The sequence below is a fragment of the Arachis hypogaea genome, chromosome 18 (assembly GCF_003086295.3).
Source record: "Arachis hypogaea cultivar Tifrunner chromosome 18, arahy.Tifrunner.gnm2.J5K5, whole genome shotgun sequence".
Taxonomy (NCBI): domain Eukaryota; kingdom Viridiplantae; phylum Streptophyta; class Magnoliopsida; order Fabales; family Fabaceae; genus Arachis; species Arachis hypogaea.
In genome coordinates, this window is record NC_092053.1 from 118,689,336 (window position 1) to 118,711,899 (window position 22,564).

At 40.6% G+C, this 22,564-nt stretch overlaps 1 non-coding gene across 1 annotated transcript; it reads left to right on the forward strand.

Moving 5' to 3' along the window:
* The first annotated feature begins 2,606 nt into the window (after positions 1 to 2,606).
* Positions 2,607 to 2,714, forward strand: LOC112773711 (small nucleolar RNA R71). Its single transcript, XR_003188248.1, has one exon. It is a non-coding gene; the product is annotated as a small nucleolar RNA R71 (small nucleolar RNA).
* Positions 2,715 to 22,564: the final 19,850 nt, after the last annotated feature.

A 22,564-nucleotide genomic window follows, 5' to 3' on the forward strand; every position in this document is an offset into this window, starting at 1 on the left:
TTGAAATAAATTAATAAATAAATAAATAAAAATATTTTTTCTATTTTACATCATCTCCCTTTCTCCATCATGGACCTAAGCGGAAATGAACAGTTCAGGAGGACTCTGGGGTCATATTCTAACCCCTCTACTGCTTCATATGGGAGTAGCATCTGCATACCCTCCATTGGAGTCAGTAGCTTTGAGTTGAATCCTCAGCTCATTATCATGGTGCAGCAAAGTTGCCAGTATTCCGGTCTTCCACAGGAAGAACCTACAGAGTTTCTGGCACAGTTTCTACAGATTGCTGACACAGTACATGATAAAGAAATAGATCAGGATGTCTACAGACTATTACTGTTTCCATTTGCTGTAAAAGATCAAGCTAAGAGGTGGCTGAATAACCAACCTAAGGCCAGCATAAAGACATGGAAACAGCTGATAGAAAAATTCCTGAATCAATATTTCCCTCCAAAAAGGATGACACAGCTAAGACTGGACATCCAAGGCTTCAAGCAAGGAGATAATGAATCTCTTTATGATGCCTGGGAGAGATACAGAGAGATGCTACAAAAATGCCCCTCTGAAATATTCTCAGAGTGGGTTCAGTTAGACATCTTCTACTATGGGCTTGCAGAAGGAGCTCAGATGTCTCTAGATTACTCAGCTGGTGGATCTATCCACATGAGAAAGACAATTGAAGAGGCTCAAGAGCTCATTGATACAGTTGCCAGGAATCAGCATCTGTATCTAAGCAGTGACCCTTCCATGAAAGAAGAGGTTAAAACAGCAACTGCTGAACTCAGTCCTGTAGAACAAGCTGCTGAATTCAATCAGCAATTGGACTTCCTAACAAGGCAGTTAGCCAAATTCAAAGATAGACTACAAGAGACAAGGATGGCTAATATACATATGGAAGAACAGTTTAAGCAAACAAAGCAGCAGCTGTCAAGGCAAATAACAGAAGAATGCCAAGCAGTTCAATTAAGAAGTGGGAAGACATTAAATATCCCACCTCAAGGCAGCAAAAAGTCAAGAAATGAGCAACCCACCAAAGATTCACCTGAGGACAGTAAGAGCCCAAGGAAAAATAATTCTGGCGCTAAAACGCCAGAAAATTGGTGGAAGGCTGGCGCTGAACGCCCAGACCATGCCCACAACTGGCGTTCAACGCCAGAAACAAGGCAGGATTGGCGTTCAATGCCAGAAATGGGCAAGAATCTGGCGTTGAACGCCCAAAATGGGCAGGATCCGGCGCTGAACGCCCAAAATAGGCATATTTCTGGCGTTCCGACGCCAGGAACAGACAGGGAGCTGGCGTCTAACGTCACTCCAGCTTCTGACTCTGGCACTCAATTGCCAGTGAAGGATCAGACACACACAAATGCTGATAACAACCCCTCTAAAAAGGCTTCTTCAGCCACTTCTGTAGGTAATAAACCTGCAGCAACTAAGGTTGAAGAATATAAAGCCAAGATACCTTATCCTCAAAAACTCCGGAAAGAGGAGCAGGATAAGCAATTTGCTCGCTTTGCAGATTATCTCAGGACTCTTGAAATAAAGATTCCATTTGCAGAGGCACTTGAGCAAATACCTTCTTATGCCAAGTTCATGAAAGAGATCTTGAGTCATAAGAAGGATTGGAGAGAAACAGAAAGAGTTCTCCTCACTGAAGAATACAGTGCAGTCATTCTGAAAAGCTTTCTTGAAAAGCTTAAAGACCCCGGGAGCTTTCTAATACCATGCATATTGGAAGATAATTGTACCAAGACAGCTTTATGCGATCTTGGGGCAAGCATCAACCTAATACCTGCATCCACTATCAGAAAGCTTGGTTTAACTGAAGAAGTTAAACCAACCCGGATATGTCTTCAACTTGCTGATGGCTCCACTAAATACCCATCACGCGTGATTGAAGACATGATTGTCAGGGTTGGGCCATTCGCCTTTCCCACTGACTTTGTTGTGCTGGAAATGGAGGAGCACAAGAGTGCTACTCTCATTCTAGGAAGACCCTTCCTAGCAACTGGACGATCCCTTATTGACGTCCAACAGGGGGAAATAACCCTGAAAGTCAATGATGATGAGTTCAAGTTGAACGCTGTCAAAGCCATGCAGCATCCAGACACATCAACAGACTGCATGAAAGTTGATCTTATTGACTCCTTGGTAGAAGAGATCAACATGGCTGAGAGTCTCGAATCAGAGTTGGAAGACATCTTTAAAGATGTTCAGCCTGATTTGGAGGATTCAGAGGACATGAAAGAGCCTTTGAAATTTCTTCTGAAAGAGGAAAAACCTCCTAAACCCGAGCTCAAGCCATTACCACCATCCTTGAAATATGCATTTTTGGGAGAAGGTGATACTTTTCCAGTGATCATAAGCTCTGCTTTAAATTCACAGGAAGAGGAAGCACTTATTCAAGTGCTAAGGACACACAAGACAGCTCTTGGGTGGTCCATAGGTGACCTTAAGGGCATAAGCCCAGCTAGATGCATGTCAATGAGTTCTTGAGCTTCTGCAGGCGTTTTCTTTAGGTGAATGGATCCACCTGCAGAAGTGTCCAGTGACATCTTTGATAGCTCAGATAAACCATCATAGAATATATCCAGGATGGTCCATTCTGAAAGCATGTCAGAAGGACACTTTTTGGTCAACTGTTTGTATCTTTCCCAAGCTTCATAGAGGGATTCACCTTCTTTCTGTCTGAAGGTTTGAACATCAGCTCTAAGCTTGCTCAGCTTTTGAGGAGGAAAGTACTTGGCTAAGAAAGCCGTGACCAGCTTATCCCAAGAGTTCAGGCTGTCTTTGGGTTGAGAATCCAACCATAATCTAGCTCTGTCTCTTACAGCAAAAGGGAAAAGCATGAGCCTGTAGACTTCAGGATCTACTCCATTAGTCTTAACAGTATCACATATCTGCAAGAATTCAGTTAAGAATTGAAAAGGATCTTCAGATTGAAGTCCATGAAACTTGCAGTTCTGCTGCATCAGAGAAACTAATTGAGGTTTCAGCTCAAAGTTGTTTGCTCCAATGGCAGGAATGGAGATGCTTCTTCCATGTAAATTGGAATTAGGTGCAGTAAAGTCACCAAGCATCTTCCTTACATTATTATTATTTTCGGCTGCCATCTCCTCTTCCTGTTCGAAAATTTCTGAAAGGTTATCTCTGGATTGTTGTAATTTAGCTTCTCTTAATTTTCTCTTCAGAGTCCTTTCAGGTTCTGGATCTGCCTCAACAAGAATGTTCTTATCCTTGCTCCTGCTCATATGACAAAGAAGAGGGCACAGAAAAAATAATAATAATAATAATAGAGATCCTTTATACCACAGTATAGGGATCCCTTTGTGAGTGGAAGAACAGAGGGGGAGACAAAGAATGTAATGTAATGGAAGAAACACAACTGTGAGGAGGGTTGAGATGTGAGAAGAGATGTTAGTAAATGAATAAATAAATAGAATAAGATGGGAGAGGGAGAATTTTCGAAAAATATTTTTGAAAAAGAGTTAGTGATTTTCGAAAATGGTTTTTGAAAAATGTTAGTAATTTTCGAAAATTTTTAAAATAAAAAATAAAAATAAGAATAATTAGTTAAATAAAAAAGAAATTTTTGAAAAAGAGGGAAGATATTTTTGAAAATTAGAGAGAGAGAGTTAGTTAGGTAGTTTTGAAAAAGTTAAGAAACAAACAAAAAGTTAGTTAGTTAGTTGAAACAAATTTTGAAAAGATAAGAAGTTAGGAGGTTAGAAAAGATATTTGAAATTAGATTTTTGAAAAAGATAAGATGAGAAGATATTTTTGAAAAGATATGATAGAGATTAGTTTTTGAAAAAAGATTTGATTTTTTAAAATCTCAATTAATGACTTGATTCATAAGAAATCACAAGATATGATTCTAGAACTTAAAGTTTGAATCTTTCTTAACAAGCAAGTAACAAACTTCAAATTTTTGAATCAAAACATTAATTGATTATGTTATTTTCGAAAATTATGATATAAAATAAGAAAAAGATTTTTGAAAATTATTTTTGGAATTTTCGAAAATAACCAAGAATTTTGAAAAAGATTTGATTTTTGAAAAAGATTTTGAAAAAGATGAGATTTTCAAATTGAAAATTTGATTTGACTCATAAGAAACAATTAGATTTTAAAAATTTTTGAAAAAGTCAATCCAAATTTTCGAATTTGATGAGAGAAAAAAGGAAAGATTTTTTTTTTTTGAAATTTTTTTTTTATGCAAGAGAAAAACACTAAAAGGATGCAATGCATGAAATTTTTAGATCAAAACATGTGATGCATGCAAGAATGCTATGAATGTCAAGATGAACACCAAGAACACTTTGAAGATCATGATGAACATCAAGAACATTATTTTGAAAAATTTTTAATGCAAAGAAAACATGCAAGACACCAAACTTAGAATTCTTTAATGCTTAGACATTAAGAATTCAAGAATGCATATGAAAAACAAGAAAAGACACAAAACAAAAAATCATCAAGATCAAACAAGAAGACTTACCAAGAACAACTTGAAGATCATGAAGAACACTATGAATGCATGAAATTTTTGAAAAATGCAAGATTCATATGCAATTGACACTAAACTTATAACATGAATCAAGACTCAAACAAGAAACAGAAAATATTTTTGATTTTTATGATTTTCTAATTTTTTTGGATTTTTTTTTCGAAAATTAATTGAAAAAGGAAAATAAGGATTCCAAAATTTTTAATATGAATTCCAGGAATCTTGCATTCTTAGTCTAAAGCTTCAGTCCAGGAATTAGACATGGCTCACTAGCCAGCCAAGCTTTCAAAGAAAGCTCCAGTCGAAAACACTAGACATGGCCAATGGCCAGCCAAGCTTCAGCATTTAACACCAGAGTATATTGCTCTTGATAACAAATTGCTGCTCATTACTTATCAAATATGTAACTTGCCTCTGATGGTTTGGAAGCCTCAGTCCAAAAGAATTTAGACATGGCTTTACAGCCAGCCAGGCTTCACATGCTTCATGAAACACTAGAATTCATTCTTAAAAATCTTAAATAAAATTTGTGAAAATATTTTTTATTTTTTCGAAAACAGATGAGAAAATTTTAGAAATTATTTTTGAAAAATTTTTGAAAAGAAAATAAAAAGAAAATTACCTAATCTGAGCAACATGATGAACCGTCAGTTGTCCAAACTCAAACAATCCCCGGCAACGGCGCCAAAAACTTGGTGCACGAAATTGTGATGTCCAGGCTCAAACAATCCCTGGCAACGTGAGCAACTTGGTACGCGCAATCGTGATTACACTTTGATTATGTAAAATTTATGGCTCTTTCTTTCCCTGGCAATGGCGCCAAGAACATGATGCCAATACCATGGTTCACAACTTCGATACAACTAACCAGCAAGTGCACTGGGTCGTCCAAGTAATACCTTACGTGAGTAAGGGTCGAATCCCACGGAGATTGTCGGTATGAAGCAAGCTATGGTCACCTTGCAAATCTCAGTTAGGCAGATATAAATTGATAAGGGTGTTTTCGAAAATAAGATAATAAAATAGGGATAGAAATACTTATGTAATTCATTGGTGAGAATTTCAGATAAGCGAATGGAGATGCCTACGTTCCTCTGAACCTCTGCTTTCCTGCTATTTTCATCCAATCAGTCTTACTCCTTTCCATGGCTGGCTTTATGCAAGGGCATCACCGTTGTCAATGGCTACATCCCCTCCTCTCAGTGAAAAATATGCTCACATGCTCTGTCACAGCACGGCTAATCATCTGTCGGTTCCCGATCATGCTGGAATAGGATTCACCCTCCTTTTGCGTCTGTCACTAACGCCCAGCACTCGCGAGTTTGAAGCTCGTCACAGTTATTCAATCATTGAATCCTACTCGGAATACCACAGACAAGGTTTAGACTTTCCGGATTCTCTTGAATGCCGCCATCATTCTAGCTTACGCCACGAAGATTCCGGTTAAGAGATCTAAGAGATATTCATTCTAGCTTATTTCATGTAGAACGGAAGTGTTTGTCAGGCACGTGTTCATAGGGGAGATGGTGATGAGCGTCACACATAATCATCACCCTCATCACGTTCTTGGGTGCGAATGGATATCTTGGAAGTGAAATAAGATGAATTGAATAGAAAACAGTAATACTTTGCATTAATCTTTGAGGAACAGCAGAGCTCCACACCTTAATCTATGGAGTGTAGAAACTCTACCGTTGAAAATACATAAGTGAAGGTCTAGGCATGGCCGAGATGGCCAGCCCCCTAAAACGTGATCAAAGGATCATAAGGTAATCCAAAGATCCAAAGATGCCTAATACAATAGTAAGAGGTCCTATTTATAATAAACTAGTCACTAGGGTTTACAGAAGTAAGTAATTGATGCATAAATCCACTTCCTGGGGCCCACTTGGTGTGTGTTTGGGCTGAGCCTGAGTGTTGCACGTGTAGAGGTCCTTCTTGGAGTTGAACGCCAGTTTTTGTGCCAGTTTGGGCGTTCAACTCTGGTTTTGGCTCATTTTCTGGCGCTGGACGCCAGGTTTGGGTAGAAGGCTGGCGTTGAATGCCAGTTTACGTCATCTATTCTTGGCCAAAGTATGGACTATTATATATTTCTGGAAAGCCCTGGATGTCTACTTTCCAACGCAATTGAAAGCGCGCCATTTCAAGTTTTGTAGCTCCAGAAAATCTACTTTGAGTGCAGGGAGGTCAGAATCCAACAGCATCAGCAGTCCTTCTTCAACCTCTGAATCTGATTTCTGCTCAAGTCCCTCAATTTCAGCCAGAAAATACCTGAAATCACAGAAAAACACACAAACTCATAGTAAATTCCAGAAATGTAAATTTAACATAAAAACTAATGAAAACATCCCTAAAAGTAACTAGATCCTACTAAAAATATACTGAAAACAATGTCAAAAAGCGTATAAATTATCCGCTCATCAGAAATATATGTGATAAAACAGTAACAACTTAAATAATAAAGGAAGATAAAAAGATAATCTAGACGACCTCGATCTTGTCACTTGGAAGGATGTTCCTACACGTAGTAGCGCCGCAAGTTAGTGGCATTCCAGGATCTCAGAAGCTCGGTCCTGTCTAATCGTTCGAGCTTGTAAGCTCTTTTCCGGATTACCGTCTTGATTCGGTACGGGCCCTCCTAGTTGGGCGTGAGCTTCCCTTCTTTAGGGGTGGGGGGATGGATGTCATTTTGTCGTAAGACGAGGTTTCCTTCCCCGAAGTCTTGTCGCACTATGCTGCGATTGTATCTTAGGCTTATCTTGGATTTTAGGGCTAGCTCTCGTAGGTGTGCTTTGCTCCTGACCTCGTCCAAGAGATCCCGCTCTGCTTCCTCGTCGTGCCTTCCCATGGTTCTCCGTGGGCTGGGGTCCCCAATTTCTAATAGGATGATGGCCTCTAGGCCTATGTTAGCCTCTAGGTGGTTGTGATGGAGGCCAAGGCCTCGGCTTTGATCCACTTAATGTGTAGTCAATGGCCACGATGAGGTATCAAAGCTGTCCGGGAGCCGTGGGGAAGGGACAAACAAGGTCAATTCCTCAGGTTTTGAAAGGTTGATCTTCTGTTATGATGCTGAGTTGGTGAGGGGCAGCCTGGTGGAGATCAGTAAGGATTTGGCACTTGTCCCATTGTTTGACTAGTTGGAGGGAGTCTTTTTATGGAGGGCCAGAATTACCTTACTCAGATAACCTTTTGAGCCAGGGTTTTCCCCCTATACATGATGGCCTCAATATCCTTCGTGAACTTCGCAAAGTATATAGTCTGTGTCCCCGGGTTCAAGGCATCTGAGGAGGGGATATGATAATCCGCGCTAGTACAATTTCCCCACTATCATGATTTACTTTGCTGCTTCCCGTTTTAAGCATTTTGCTTCCTTAGGATCCTCAGGTAGGGTCCCGTTAGTGAGGTATTGGAGAATTGGAAAGGTCCAAGAGTGCTGGCTTGTGATGGAGAGGTCGACCGAGGTCGTGATTGAGACAGACAGTGTCTTGATAACCTCATGAATTAGTGATCGATTTCCTGATATCGGTTTGGTGCTTGCTAGTTTCGAGAATAAGTCGGCCCTTGCATTCTGTTCCCTGGAAATGTGTTGGATGATTACTTCACCAAATTCGGCCATTAGTTCTTTCACCTTGGCTAGGTATTGTTGTAGTAAAGGGTCCCATGTTTGGTCGCCTCTGTTAACTTGGGAGCTGACCACCTGGGAGTCACTGCAGACTTCTAACACTCTTTCGCCGACTTCTTTGGCTAACGTCAGTCCAGCTAGGAGGGATTTATATTCGGCTTGATTATTGGATATCAGGAACTCATATTGAATAGATTGTTCAATGGTGATTCTGTTCACATTTTCTAATATTATTCGTGCTCCTTTTGAGTTGGTGTTCGACGAGCTATCGACACGGAGTTTCCAGGTTTCGGAGGATCGTTTTATGGGGTCATTTCGGCTAAGAAGTCTGCCATGGCTTGGGACTTAATAGTGTTCCTAGCCTCGAATATGATTTGGTATTGTGATAATTCAACAAACCATGCGAGCATTCGCCCTGTGAAGTCTAGTTTTTGCAGCACTTGCCTAACTGCCTAGTCCGTTCGGACCGTAATGGGGTGGATCTGAAAGTATTGCCAAAGGCAAGTTTTTCAAGTCGGGAGTAGTGTGTTTCCGCATTCTGGAAGACTTGGCTTACGAAGTATATGGGACTTTGTATTTTTTGCTCAGCTTCTCGGACGAGCGCCACAACAAGTGCTTCCTCCGTTATGGATAAGTAGAGTTAAAGCGTCTCCCCAATTCTAGGTTTACAGAGTATAGAGGGTTCTGCCAACACTTTTTAAAAGTGTCAGAAGGCTTCTTCGCACTCGGGTTCCCATTTAAAACTTATACCCTTTTTTCATAAGTTTGAAGAAAGGGATGGCTTTTTAGGCCAAGGCTCCGAGGAAGCAAAAAAGGGTGGCTAATTGTCCGGTCAGCCTTTGGACCTTCTTGAGACTTGCCGAACTACTCATCTCAAGAATGGTCTTGCATTTTTCCGGGTTTGCCTCTACCCCCTGTTGAGTGATCATGAAGCCTAGAAACTTTCCGGCTTCCATCCTAAAATCACACTTCGTCGGGTTAAGCCGTATTCGATGCTTCCTTAAGGTGTCCAATATAACACCCTACTACACAGAGCCTTACGCTTAAGCCGTAAAACAGAGGTAGTGTGGTGTTACGACCTCTAAAATAAAATATTTACATATATAGCAAAAAATATAATAAACTAGGAGCCTTGAAAAACAGGTGAAACAAAAATAAAAAAATCGTGAAAATAAAAAGCGCAACACTCAGGAAACGAGATTACTTGCGTGCAAAGAAATCTAAGATTCATAAGCATAACTAAATAGAAAGTAGAAATAGAGAGATGGGAAAATGATATACCAAGCTCCTAGCTCAGCCTGCGAAGCCAAGGCTGGCCGGAGAATATTTACAGATATATATACATATTCCAAAGCCCAAAATACATAGATGAAACCATAACTCTCCTTAGATCTGTAGGAGGCATAAAATAAACAAGTTATATGGAGAAGAAGTTAAGTATATATACATATAAACTATATAACAAAAAGGAACCTAGAACCTGCTCTGCTTCAAAAATCCAGACGCCTACCGAGGAGCCTCTCGACTTGCATCTGAAAATAAGAACATAGTGTGGGGTGAGAACTAGAGGTTCTCAGCATGGTAAAGGTGCCACGCATATAATATATAAGGTCTTGGGAATGCCAGAGGCAATCCTAGAATGCCGACACTCGGATTATAAAACTTAAAATACTAAATAGAAACCATAAAAGAGGGTAGGTATCTAAGGAATTCTAAACCCAACTTAAACTTATCCTTATCACTCAACCTGTCCACCTTTACTCCGTTCCTCCATCTCCAGAGAGTTTGCAAAGACAGACAAACAGACAATTGTAAACACAGGTAGGAGACAAGTAGTGCAAGTAGCAATTATCCCAATTAACACAATATATTCAGTTAGGCATTCTCAAATAAGGCATAGTAAACAAACAAACAAAATGCACATGATGTATGCCTGTCCTATGGCTGATGAGGCTCATCTGTCGGTTATCAAGCCAACCCGACAAGTCTGAAACCCTTGGACTGTCCCCCGACACGCATCCCTAAGAGTTTATACATAGCTTTTCTCAAGTATATAAAATTTCTCAATGGGAGTCAACATTCCCAGGAATTTATAAGTGCCCGGTCACACTTACGTCGTAGGGTCAACAGATTATCCAGTTTCAACCTGGTACACGTGGTGGCAAGTCCCGGTACTTTACCCAGAGAAACTCGTATCTCAGATCAATTGAATATATAAGCCAAATCATTTTCATAATCAATGTAAACTTTGCATAAGCATGTCATATGAGCCATGGTATCATATATACTCCAACATACTCTTTTCCATATTCACTTCATCATTTTTCCACTTTACTTCATCTCCAAGTTACCTTAATTTCCTATCTCCATCCTACTAATAGAGCTATTACTATGATTTGAGGCTAAAAAGATGAAAATGAAGGTTTTGGAGTTTCAAAATTGAGCTTTAAAACACAAATGGACCATCACGCGTACGCATCCCTTCATTACGCGTATGCATGGGAACCTGATAGAAGCACCCAGTCGCACATGGAAGTTTCGCGTACTCAAGCACCCCATGTCACGCGTACACATAGGCTTTTTCGCGTACACATAGGAAGGAGGCAGTGGCGATAGTCCGCGAATGGGGTGTATGCATGGGCAAAATTTCCATTCCATGCGTACGTTTTTCCAAAGATTTTACTAAGTTGAAAAAGCTGCAGAATTTCAATTTTTAATCCCAAACTTCTGACGTGCATGACTTTTTTGTTTTAAATCATTTTTTTCTCTGTTCTTCAAATGGCCTAAACTTCGCGAACCTAATTTTCATATAAAACAAGATTGCAATCATTTGGGATCCAGAAGCCAAGTTATGACTCACCAAAGTTTGGCCAAAAAACCAAATTGCTCAAAAAGTCCAAACCTCACTTTCATTAAAATCAAGTTCAATATCCACTCCCTATACATATATATTCAGCACAACACAAATCATAACATCTCCATACAACTCTACTATCCACTTACCAAATGACAACCTAAGTTTCTTGCATCCATCAACATAATCATCAACTTATAACCATGCGTACATATACAACCAATATCATCAATTTGCCAACAATATCCACACACCAAGGAATTATGATTGCCAACACATACATAACTTATATCATCAATCAACATCATTAATGCTAAGCATCCAACTTACATAATCATTCCAACTTATCCTATGGTTCTCTAGCCTAAGTTTTCACACGACATTATATATTAAATACGTGAAACCTAAATCATACCTTGGCCGATTTTCGCATATACCCTTAGACACCACCAAGGCACCCAAAGCAAACCTCAAGGTTCAAAAGCTTCAAGACAAGGCCTCCCAAACTCCACGAAGCCTCCAATGTACTCAATCAACTTCAATATATGCATATACAAGCCTAATTCACATAGTTCACACCCAAATTCAATACCCAAACCCACATAAGCTAGAATTTGTAGAATTTTGAGAGTTCTCACTTTATATATGTCTTAATTAAATAAGGACCCACAAGCTCCTCCAGCTAGTTTGAGCCTAAACATCAAGACACCGAATTTTGATAACCAAAACCTCAATTTCGAAAATCCAAGAGAATAAGAGGCTGAGACAAAAATTGAGGTTTCTTACCAAAATTGGATATTGGGATTCGTAGAGCTTGACGCGCTGGACGCGTCGCGCAAACGGTGCGGCGATCGGAGCTCGGATGAAGAAGTTATGGTGGATTGATGTGAAGGTTAGGGTTTGGAAGCTCTCCTCTTCCCTTGGCTGTGCTCAGCATTCTTCTTGCTGAATGGGGAAGGAGATGAGCTTCAGCTCATTTAATTGATGGGCTGGTTGGGCCACGAACTCGGTTTGAGCCCAATTCGACCGGTTCGGTTCGTTCGGCCCAATTTCGGGCTAAATTCTTTGAAATTAGTGTCAAAATTCTCGTTTTAATGAGCTCTATCCTAATTTAATATAAAATTCACATTTTTAATTTCCTTTATTAAAATTTAGTTTTTGACTAATTATTTACTAATTTAGCGGGGTTTACATCCTATCCACCTAATTAAGAATTTTATCCTCAAAATTCGGATTTAATTACCTAAAAAGAGGTGTGGGTAGTCCTTTCGCATATCAGATTCAAGCTCCCAAGTATGCTCTTCAATACCGGCCCGACTCCATGCCACTTTCACCAATGAAACCTCTTTTCCGCATAATCGTTTAATGCTAGTGTCATCAATCCTAACCGGAATTACTGGTAATGTTAGATCTTCCCTCACTTGGACTGATTCTGGTTCCAGGACATGACTTGTGTAACACCCTAATTAGCCTAAGCTTTATCTCGCGTCGTAAAGCAAAGGTTAACCAGAGATTACGACAGTTCTAAAGCTTATACGTATGATATATAGAATGAATAATATAATCTAGAAGCCCGATGAAGGATATAGCTCAAAATACAGGATTTCAAAAGCACAGAAATGTACTATCTTAAGGCATAAGAAAGAGAAGTGATATAGACAAGGTAATTGTATAATAGTATAATATCATAAGAAACTGGCCTCGGCCCGCGGAGTTTAAGCCGGCTAGCCATATACAGACCATATAGAAACCTGACAGTTTAAAAAAAAACAGCTTATACAAGTTTTGTTCTCTCAAATACATGCCTCTAGGCTAAACAAAATACAAAAGAGAGATGTATAAATAGATAAACCAAAAAGACTCCACTAATAATCCAGGATCCTCCGCTTCTGTCACCATCCCAAACAACTCACCGAGGTGGGTTGCGACCTGCATCTGAAAAACACAACAAAGATATGGTATGAGAACCGGAGGTTCTCAGTATGGTAACAGTGCCCAGTGATGTAGGATATAAGACCCCGGGATGCCGAAGGCAATTCTAAGCTCCATATCCATCACAATATTTCATCTTAAAGCATACTAAAACCATAAAGCATATACACATAAATCTTATCTTGACTTAAAACCTTAATAGCATATAGAGGAAAATCTATCTTAGGGGATTACTAACTAAACTATTCACCGCTGTCCCACAGCCTTCGCCATCCTACCCTCCTTGCGATCCCCTCGCCACCGCCTACCTAACCTCCTCAAAGTCCATACAAACATAGAAAATACAAGCAAGTAAAACACAGGTAATATTCAAATATATAACAAGTAATTCAAGACGCAAGTAAGCATATTATACACTTAGGCAAACTCAAGTAATCAAAGCAAACAAGCACATAAGAGATGCATATGATGAATGTCTATCCTATTGGCTCGTGATATCACTTGTCGGTCCGTAATTGCCAACCCGACACATCCTCCCGGATATAGCCTTTTCTGCCATGCCAGGGATATAGTGTCCTGCACACTCATGTAATAGGGAGTCTACTACGCCGGGGATATAGGCCTCGCACACTTTCTGCAGCAGAAAAGGGACCAACCACAACAAATCATGGAGCAGAACAATCTGCTACGCCGGGGATATAGGCCCCGCACACTCTCAACATCCAACAAATCATGCGGCAGAAGTATTTGCCACGCCGGAGGTATAGGATCCGCACACTCTGATATAATCCAATCATTTCCTCATCATCACATCATCACCAGACATTACCATTCCTCATCTCAAATCACTTTTAGTTATCAATTCATATATATTCATCAATATCATCATTTCTCTTCGAGTCCTCGACTCATCTCAACCATCCTCAATTCATGATTTCCATTCCGAACGCATAGTTCCCCAGTTCTTATCTCATATACCAATTCTTCTTTAATATCCACCCAACCCATTCTCAATACACCAGAAACCTAAACCTCCGTTTTCTAACTTATCATATAATCATCTACGAGGACCCTTAGGTTATATCCCATGTTTCAATACTCAAAACTAGGCCCAAAAGTCTTTAAAAAGGTATTACAGAAGCTTACAACCTTGTTGGGGAGGTAGAATAGTTGAAAACAAAGCATAATTTGAAAAACAGGGCGTGTGCGTCCACATAGGGGTGTGCGTGTGCACGCCCAGAAATTTTTAAAAGTGTGCGTACGCACAGGTACCAAAACACAAAGGGTCTGTGCGCTCGCACAACCTATGCCAGCGCCTCCAACAGACAGTACTCCCCGACGTGTGCGTCCGCACAGGTTGAAATATTTCCTTAGATATGCGCGAGCACAAGCTGTGCTGGCGCTGCCACCAGCACACACTTCCCTTCCTGTGCGTACGCACAGGTGTGTGTGCACCCGCACAGGTCAAAATCCTCAAAAGGTGTGCGCGCGCACAAGGCTGTGCATCCGCACATATCAGAAAACTCAGAATTCTGTAACTTTGCAAAATTTTCAGATTTTCAATACCAACTTTGAATGATCATATCTTCCTCTACAAAATTTCAAATTCAACAAACTTTATACCATTTTGAAGGGTTTTCAAAGATCTTTAATTCTAAGCAAATTTCAACAAATTTTGAAAATCGAGACAAAAGTTATGATCAATAAAAATTCACCAAAATTCTATTTTTACCCAAAATCACAATTTTCACAATTCCCTTTCAAAACACATAACCAAACCAACCCAAGCAACTCCAAAACTCCAATTCTCATCAAATTCAACACTCTGATATATTACACCAAACATACCACATTTTTCCTTATCTACAACATCAATATCAATATATCTCATATATTCAACTTCATTAACAATTTTCTAACTATATTACCAATAAATCAACATCAATATCACACTTATCAACGTAATCCACTACTCAACTTCAAAAATCATGCATTCTCAACATATCACTATTAATCATTATTATCAACTCAAAATTCATCATTTCATCAATCATCATCATACAATTGCATCCAATAACTCATCAACCATTCAAAATCCAATCCTATCCTATGGGTCACTAGCCTAAGTGTCCATAAATATGATATACTACATAGAGAAAATCGAAACCATACTTTGGTCGATTCCCAATATGAACCAAATGAGCTTTTAACCAAAATCCAACCACCAAAGTAGTTCCAACAAGCACCAACAAGCTCCAAACTCACAATAATCAAGCTATATGCATATAAATCACCACAAAATCAACCTAGGGCTCAACATAAATCAAATTTCACAAGGGTTTAGTATATCTTACCTCTCCCAACAGATTTGATGGTCAAGATCCAAGGCTAAGCAAGGATTAAAGCAAACCTAAACATCCAAAATCACAAAACCCATTTAACCCAAACCCTAACAAAACTCGAAATTTTGGAGAGCAGAATTGAAAGGATTTCAAGCTTACCTCTGGAGTTTCTTGGATGGGTTTTGTAGAGCTCGTCGCAAAAAATGCGTAGCCGCTGACGGCACACAAATCGGAGCTCTAGAACTCAAGATATGCTCTTGGGAAGATGAAGGTGGTTAGGGTTTTCTTCTTCCTCTCCTCCCTCTCTCAAATCTGAAGTGTGAGTGTTTATGGAGGCTAGGGTTCATTAAATGAACCTTTATATATGTTGAACTTGGGCCCAACTTGGGCCCGGTTCAATCCGTTAGCGTTTTTAGCCCGTTTGGGCCAACTTTGGGCCGAACTTTTAAAATTAATGCCCGGTTTTCTATTTCTAATGTTTTTCTAAGGTTTTTGACTGTCTCAACTTTTTCTCGCACAGCACCGGGCAGACTTGAACCGGTTCAACCGGTTCATGTACCGATTCGGGGTTTTTCATAGTTCTTCGCAGGAAACACATTTTCTGACTCAGAAAGACCCACTGAGCCCTAAAATCACCTTTAAATCCTCAAATTCTCACTCTAACTTTTTGGAATCTAATTTGGGGCAATATAATCACTTAATTAACCGGTTGATTAATTGCGGTTCTTACAACTTGCTTCAAGAGTGTATTTACGAAGCTGCGACACGTGAAACACGTCGTGCAAGTTCGAAAGATATGGCGGTAAGGCGATCCTATAAGCCACTGGTCCAATTCTCTTCAGGATCTCAAACGGTCCAATGTAACGGGGATTCAATTTCTTCGTCTTAATGGCTCATCCCACTCCGGTAGTTGGAGTAACCTTTAGAAACTCATGCTCTCCTTCCTCAAACTCCAAAGGCTTCCGCCTTTGATCAGCATAGCTCTTCTGACGACTTTGAGCTACGAGCATTCGGTTTCATATCTTCTTTATCTGCTTAGTGGTCTCAGCTATCATTTCAGATCCTAGTAAGCTTCTTTCTCCAGCTTCATACCAACATAGCGGAGATTGACATTTCTTACCATGCGGAGCTTCATATGGAGTCATTCTGATCCTCCCATGGTAGCTATTGTTATAAGCAAACTCCACTAGAGGCATATATTGATCCCAGCTCGCCAGCTGGTCCAAAACATAAGCTCTCAGCATATCCTCCAAGGTCTAGATTGTACTTTCTGACTGCCGTCCGTTTGAGGGTGATATGCAGTGCTTAGGCTCAATTGAGTGCCAAAGGCTCGCTGAAAGGCTCCCTAGAACCTTGATGTGAACCGAGGATCCCTGTCGGATATGATGGGGGAAGGCACGCCGTGCAATCTTACAATTTCCTTAATGTATAACCGTGCTAACTCCTCCATCATGCAACTTATTCAAATGGGGAGAAAGTTAGCCGAATTGGTCAGTCGGTCCACAACCACCCAAACAGTGTCATAAGCCATTCGAGTCTTAGGTAAACCCACCACGAAGTCCATCGCAATACTCTCCCACTTCCGTTGTGGAATCTCCAAAGGCTGAAGGGTTCCTGATGGTCTTTGGTGCTCAATTTTAACTTTTTAACAAGTTAATCACTTGGATATATGCAACGCCACATCATTCTTCATTCCCGACTACCAAAACATCGCTTTCAAATCTTGATACATCTTGGTACTTCCCAGATGGATTGAAAATCCGCTTTTATGATCCTCCTTCCAGATATCCTGCCGTAAGCTTCTGACGTCTGGCACAATGATTCGGTCCTTGAACCTCCATAAGCCGTCCTTATCCTCTAACACTCTCCACCACTTTCCATGCTCAATTGTCAGCAATACTTTCCGTAATGATTCATCATCCTAATGAGCCTTTAGGAGCTCAGCCTTAAAATCACTTGAAATCTGTAGTTGACTTAAGCACAAAGTCCCAAATTCTTCTCTAACTCCGAGTTTCAAACCTTGGAATGCTTTTAAAAACTCTTCCTCTCACAGCATCATCCAAGCAGTACATAGAGACTTTCGAATCAAGGCATCTGCTATAACATTCGTCTTCCCAAGATGGTAGTTCAACTCGAAGTCATAGTCTTTCAGAAGCTCCATCCACCTCCTCTGACGCATATTCAACTCCTTTTGCTCAAAGAGGTACTTCAAGCTTTTGTGATCTGAGAAAACTTGAAACTTAACGCCATAAAGATAATGCCTCCAAATCTTCAGAGCAAATACAACGGCAGCAATTTCTAAGTCATGAGTCGGATAGTTCATCTCATGTGGCCTTAACTACCGTGAGGTGTATGCCACGGCCTTACGGTGCTGCATCAGCACGCACCCCAGACCCTTCAAAGACGCATCATAGTATACCTCAAATGATTCACTTGGCTCGGGCAAAACTAACACAGGTGCAGTGGTTAACCTCTTCTTCAATGCTAGAAAACTCTCCTCACATTCAGGAGTCCAGACAAAAGACACATCCTTCCTAGTCAGCTTGGTTAAAGGTAAGGCGAGTTGTGAAAATCTCTTAATGAATCTTCGATAATAACCCGCCAAACCTAGGAAACTCCTAATCTCCGTCATAGAAGTTGGTCTCTCCCAACTCATCACTGCTTCCACTTTAGCAGGATCCATGGCTATTCCTTGCTTGCCCACCACATTGCCAAAAAACTTCACTTCACTCTTTCAAAATTCGCATTTAGATAGCTTAGCATACAACTTCCTATCTTTCAGGATTTGTAGCACAGTCCGTAAGTGATCCACATGCTCATCTTCTGTCTTGGAGTAAAGAAGAATGTCATCGATGAATACAACAACAAATTTATCTAGATACGGATGGAAAATTCTATTCATGTAATCCATGAATATTGCCGGAGCATCAGTCAACCCGAAAGACATCACTGTGTACTCATAATGGCCATAACACGTTCGGCAAGCAGTCTTCGAAATATCCTCATCTCCAACTCTTATCTGGTGATACCCAGATCGCAAGTCAATCTTAGAAAATACACTGGCTCCCTATAACTGATCTATTAGGTTATCAATCCTTGGCAACGGATATTTATTTTTCATAGTAACCTGATTCAGCTGTCGATAATTGACACACAGGTGCATACTTCCGTCCTTCTTCTTTACCAATAGCACTGGCGCTCCCCACGGAGAAACACTTGGGTGAATAAAGCGTTTACCCAACAAATTTTCCAACTAAGCCTTAAGCTCGGCCATCTCTAGAGGTGACATCCTATAAGGAGCACTCGGGATTGGACCGACTCCAGGCACCAATTCAATTGCAAATTCAAACTCTCCGTTAGGTGAAAATTCATCAATATAACCCAGAAACACTTCAGGAAACTTACAAACAACCAGAATCTGCTCTAAACTTTTTGTCATCGCTTGAAACACCTGCAATTAATAGCATGATACCCTAACATTCAGTTCCAGAATAATTCACTATCATAGAGTTCAAATAATAGCTATTTGCCACAACCAGCCCTTCCGTATCCTCCAACATAAAGCATACTGATTTCTCAGAGTAGTCAAGCAAGACATGATTCTTGGACAAACAATCTAGTCCCAAGATGAGATCAAGACCAGTCATCGGCAGACAAATCAGATCATGCATGAATTCACGTCGTTGTACTCAAAACGGAACTTGTGGACATCCTAACCTAGTTACCATAGCTTCATGGGTAGCATTATACACCTTTAAATCATAACCCAAGACCACTATTTTCAACCCTAACTCATTAGCCTTTTCAAATGCAATGAATGAATGTGTTGCTCCAGAATCAAATAAATCACTTAAAACTTTACCGACTATCTCACAGTTACTTCTAATCAGTGTCTCTGATCCCTCAGCACCTGCTGCAGAAGTAGTATACACTCTCCCTGGCTGCTGCGCTCTACCAGTCTCATACTTCTTCTCTAGACAGTTCCTAGCTAGGTGCCCGAGTTGTCCACAAAAGTAGCATACCCCAAATCCTGACCTGTACGGGGCTCCAGGATGATACTTCCCGCACCTCTGACAGCTCAAATTCTGCTGTGGCTGTTTCCCAAATCTTCTACCTTGATTATTATTGTGAGTCGGCCTCCTGAAGTAGCCTTGCCCCTGATTATTTTGAGGGACAAAGCCCCCACTCTTAAAGTTCTTGCCCCTCGGTGCCAAGTTCCTCCCCTGAGTCCTCTGAAAAGGCATCCTCATGCTCCCTTTTTCTACTGCTGCCTTCCTCATGCACTCCTCAGCCACTCTACTCTTATTTACAAGTTCAGAGAATACTCTGATCTCTATTGGTGCAACGGAGCTTAGAATATCACTCCAAAGACCTCCCTCATACTTGATGCACTTCCATTTAGCAAAATCCTCTAGAACACCTTGACAAATGCGAGAAAATCGGCACAACTCTTCGAACTTGTTGGTATACTCAGTAATAGTCATCTGGCCTTGCTTCAGTTGCATCAACTCAAGTTCCTTGGCATTTTTGACTGAATTGGGAAAATACTTTTTATAAAACTTAGTTCGGAACACTTCCCAAGAGATCACGACACCACCTGGCTGCAGGATTCGCCGTGTTCCCTACCACCAGTGCTGGGCCTCGCCTTGTAGCTGATAAGTTCCAAGCTCAATCCACTGCTCCTCAGGAACCTGTTGACCCTGTAATGCTCGCTCTATAGCCTGTATCCAGTTGTTTGCATTGGTGGGGTTTGAGGTTCCCCTGAAGGTTAGAGGATAAACCTTCAGGAATGTGGCAAGCGTCATAGGACCATCTTCACCATTATTATTTCCGTGATTACCATTGTTTATTTGGTTCCCCAAAGCTTCAGCTGCCGCCTACATAGCCGCAGCCATGTTTCCCAGGGCAGCCATGAAGTCTACAGGATCATTCCCTATCGGGTCAGGATTAGCATTGCCTATTCTACCTCTGCGTCACCCGCGACTGCGTCTGCGAGTCGACATCTGGTTCCTATACACACCAAACAAGTGATATCAAGTTGATCAGTCTCAATATCGCAAGTCTAGTGCTTCAGGATTCAAATGCATGCTCATGAACGTTTATGCCACATATATCAGTTAGATATCCTAATAGCACATAGACACATATACAGAGAATACACAGAAGTATAGTCAGTCCGTCCCTCAGCCTCTATAGGAACGAACTGCTCTGATACCATAATGTAACACCCTATCACACAGAGCCTTACGCTTAAGCCGTAAAACAGAGGTAGTGTGATGTTACGACCTCTAAAATAAAATATATACATATATAGCAGAAAAATATAATAAACTAGGAGCCTTGAAAAACAGGTGAAACAAAAACAAAAAAATCGTGAAAATAAAAAGCGCAACGCTCAGGAAACGAGATTACTTGTTGGTGCACGAAATTGTGATGTCCAGGATCGAACAATCCCTGGTAATGGCTCCAAAGCTTGGTGCTTTGATCTTAATTCATAATTGTCATAACTTCGATACAACTAACCAGCAAGTGCACTGGGTTGTCCAAGTAATACCTTACGTGAGTAAGGGTCGAATCCCACGGAGATTGTTGGTATGAAGCAAGCTATGGTCACCTTGTAAATCTCAGTCAGGCGGATATAAAGTGATAATGGTGTTTTCGAATATTATATAATAAAATAGGGATAGAGATACTTATGTAAATCATTGGTAGGAATTTCAGATAAGCGAATGGAGATGCTTTTCGTTCCTCTGAACCTCTGCTCTCCTGCTATCTTCATCCAATCAGTCTTACTCCTTTCCATGGCTGGCTTTATGTGATACATCACCACTGTCAATGGCTACTTTCGGTCATCTCACAGGAAAATGATCCAATACCCTGTCACGGCACGGCTAATCGTCTGGAGGCATCACCCTTGTCAATGGCTTCATCTTATCCTCTCAGTGAATAATATGCTCACGCACCCTGTCACGGCATGGCTATTCATCTGTCGGTTCTCGATCATGCCGGAATAGGATTTACTATCCTTTTGCGTCTGTCACTAACGCCCTGCAATCGCGAGTTAGGAGCTCGTCACAGTCATTCAATCATTGAATCCTACTCGGAATACCACAGACAAGGTTTAGACCTTCCGGATTCTCTTGAATGCTGCCATCATTCTAGCTTACGCCACGAAGATTCTGGTTAGGAGATCTAAGAGATATTCATTCTAGCTTAATTCATGTAGAACAGAAGTGTTTGTTAGGCACGCGTTCATAAGGGAGAAGGATGATGAGCGTCACACATAATCATCACCTTCATCACGTTCCTGGGTGCGAATAGATATCTTAGAAGCGAAATAAGAAGAATTAAATAGAAAACAGTAGTACTTTGCATAAATCTTTGAGGAACAGCAGAGCTCCACACCTTAATCTATGGAGTGTAGAAACTCTACCGTTGAAAATACATAAGTGAAAGGTCCAGGCATGGCCGAGATGGCCAGCCCCCTCAACGAGATCAATAGTCTCCTAAGATGAACAATGGAATAAAACTGAGACCAAAGATGCCTAATACAATAGTAAAAGGTCCTATTTATAATAAACTAGCTACTAGGGTTTACATGAGTAAGTAATTGATGCATAAATCCACTTCCGGGGCCCACTTGGTGTGTGTTTGGGCTGAGCCTGAGTGTTGCACGTGCAGAGGCCATTTGTGGAGTTGAACGCCAGTTTCTGTGCCAGTTTGGGCGTTCAACTCTGGTTTTGGATCCTTTTCTGGCGCTGGACGCCAGATTTGGGCAGAAGGCTGGCGTTGAACGCCAGTTTACGTCGTCAATTCTTGGCCAAAGTATGGACTATTATATATTGCTGGAAAGCCCTGGATGTCTACTTTCCAACGCAATTGGAAGCGCGCCATTTCGAGTTCTGTAGCTCCAGAAAATCCACTTTGAGTGCAGGGAGGTCAGAATCCAACAGCATCAGCAGTCCTTTTTCAACCTCTGAATCTGATTTTTGCTCAAGTCCCTCAATTTCAGCCAGAAAATACCTGAAATCACAGAAAAACACACAAACTCATAGTAAAGTCCAGAAATGTGAATTTAACATAAAAACTAATGAAAACATCCCTAAAAGTAACTAGATCCTACTAAAAACATACTAAAAACAATGCCGAAAAGCGTATAAATTATCCGCTCATCACAACACCAAACTTAAATTGTTGCTTGTCCCCAAGCAACTGAAAATCAAATCGGATAAAAAGAAGAGAATATACTATAAATTCCAAACTATCAATGAAACATAGCTGCAATCATATGAGCGGGACTTATAGCT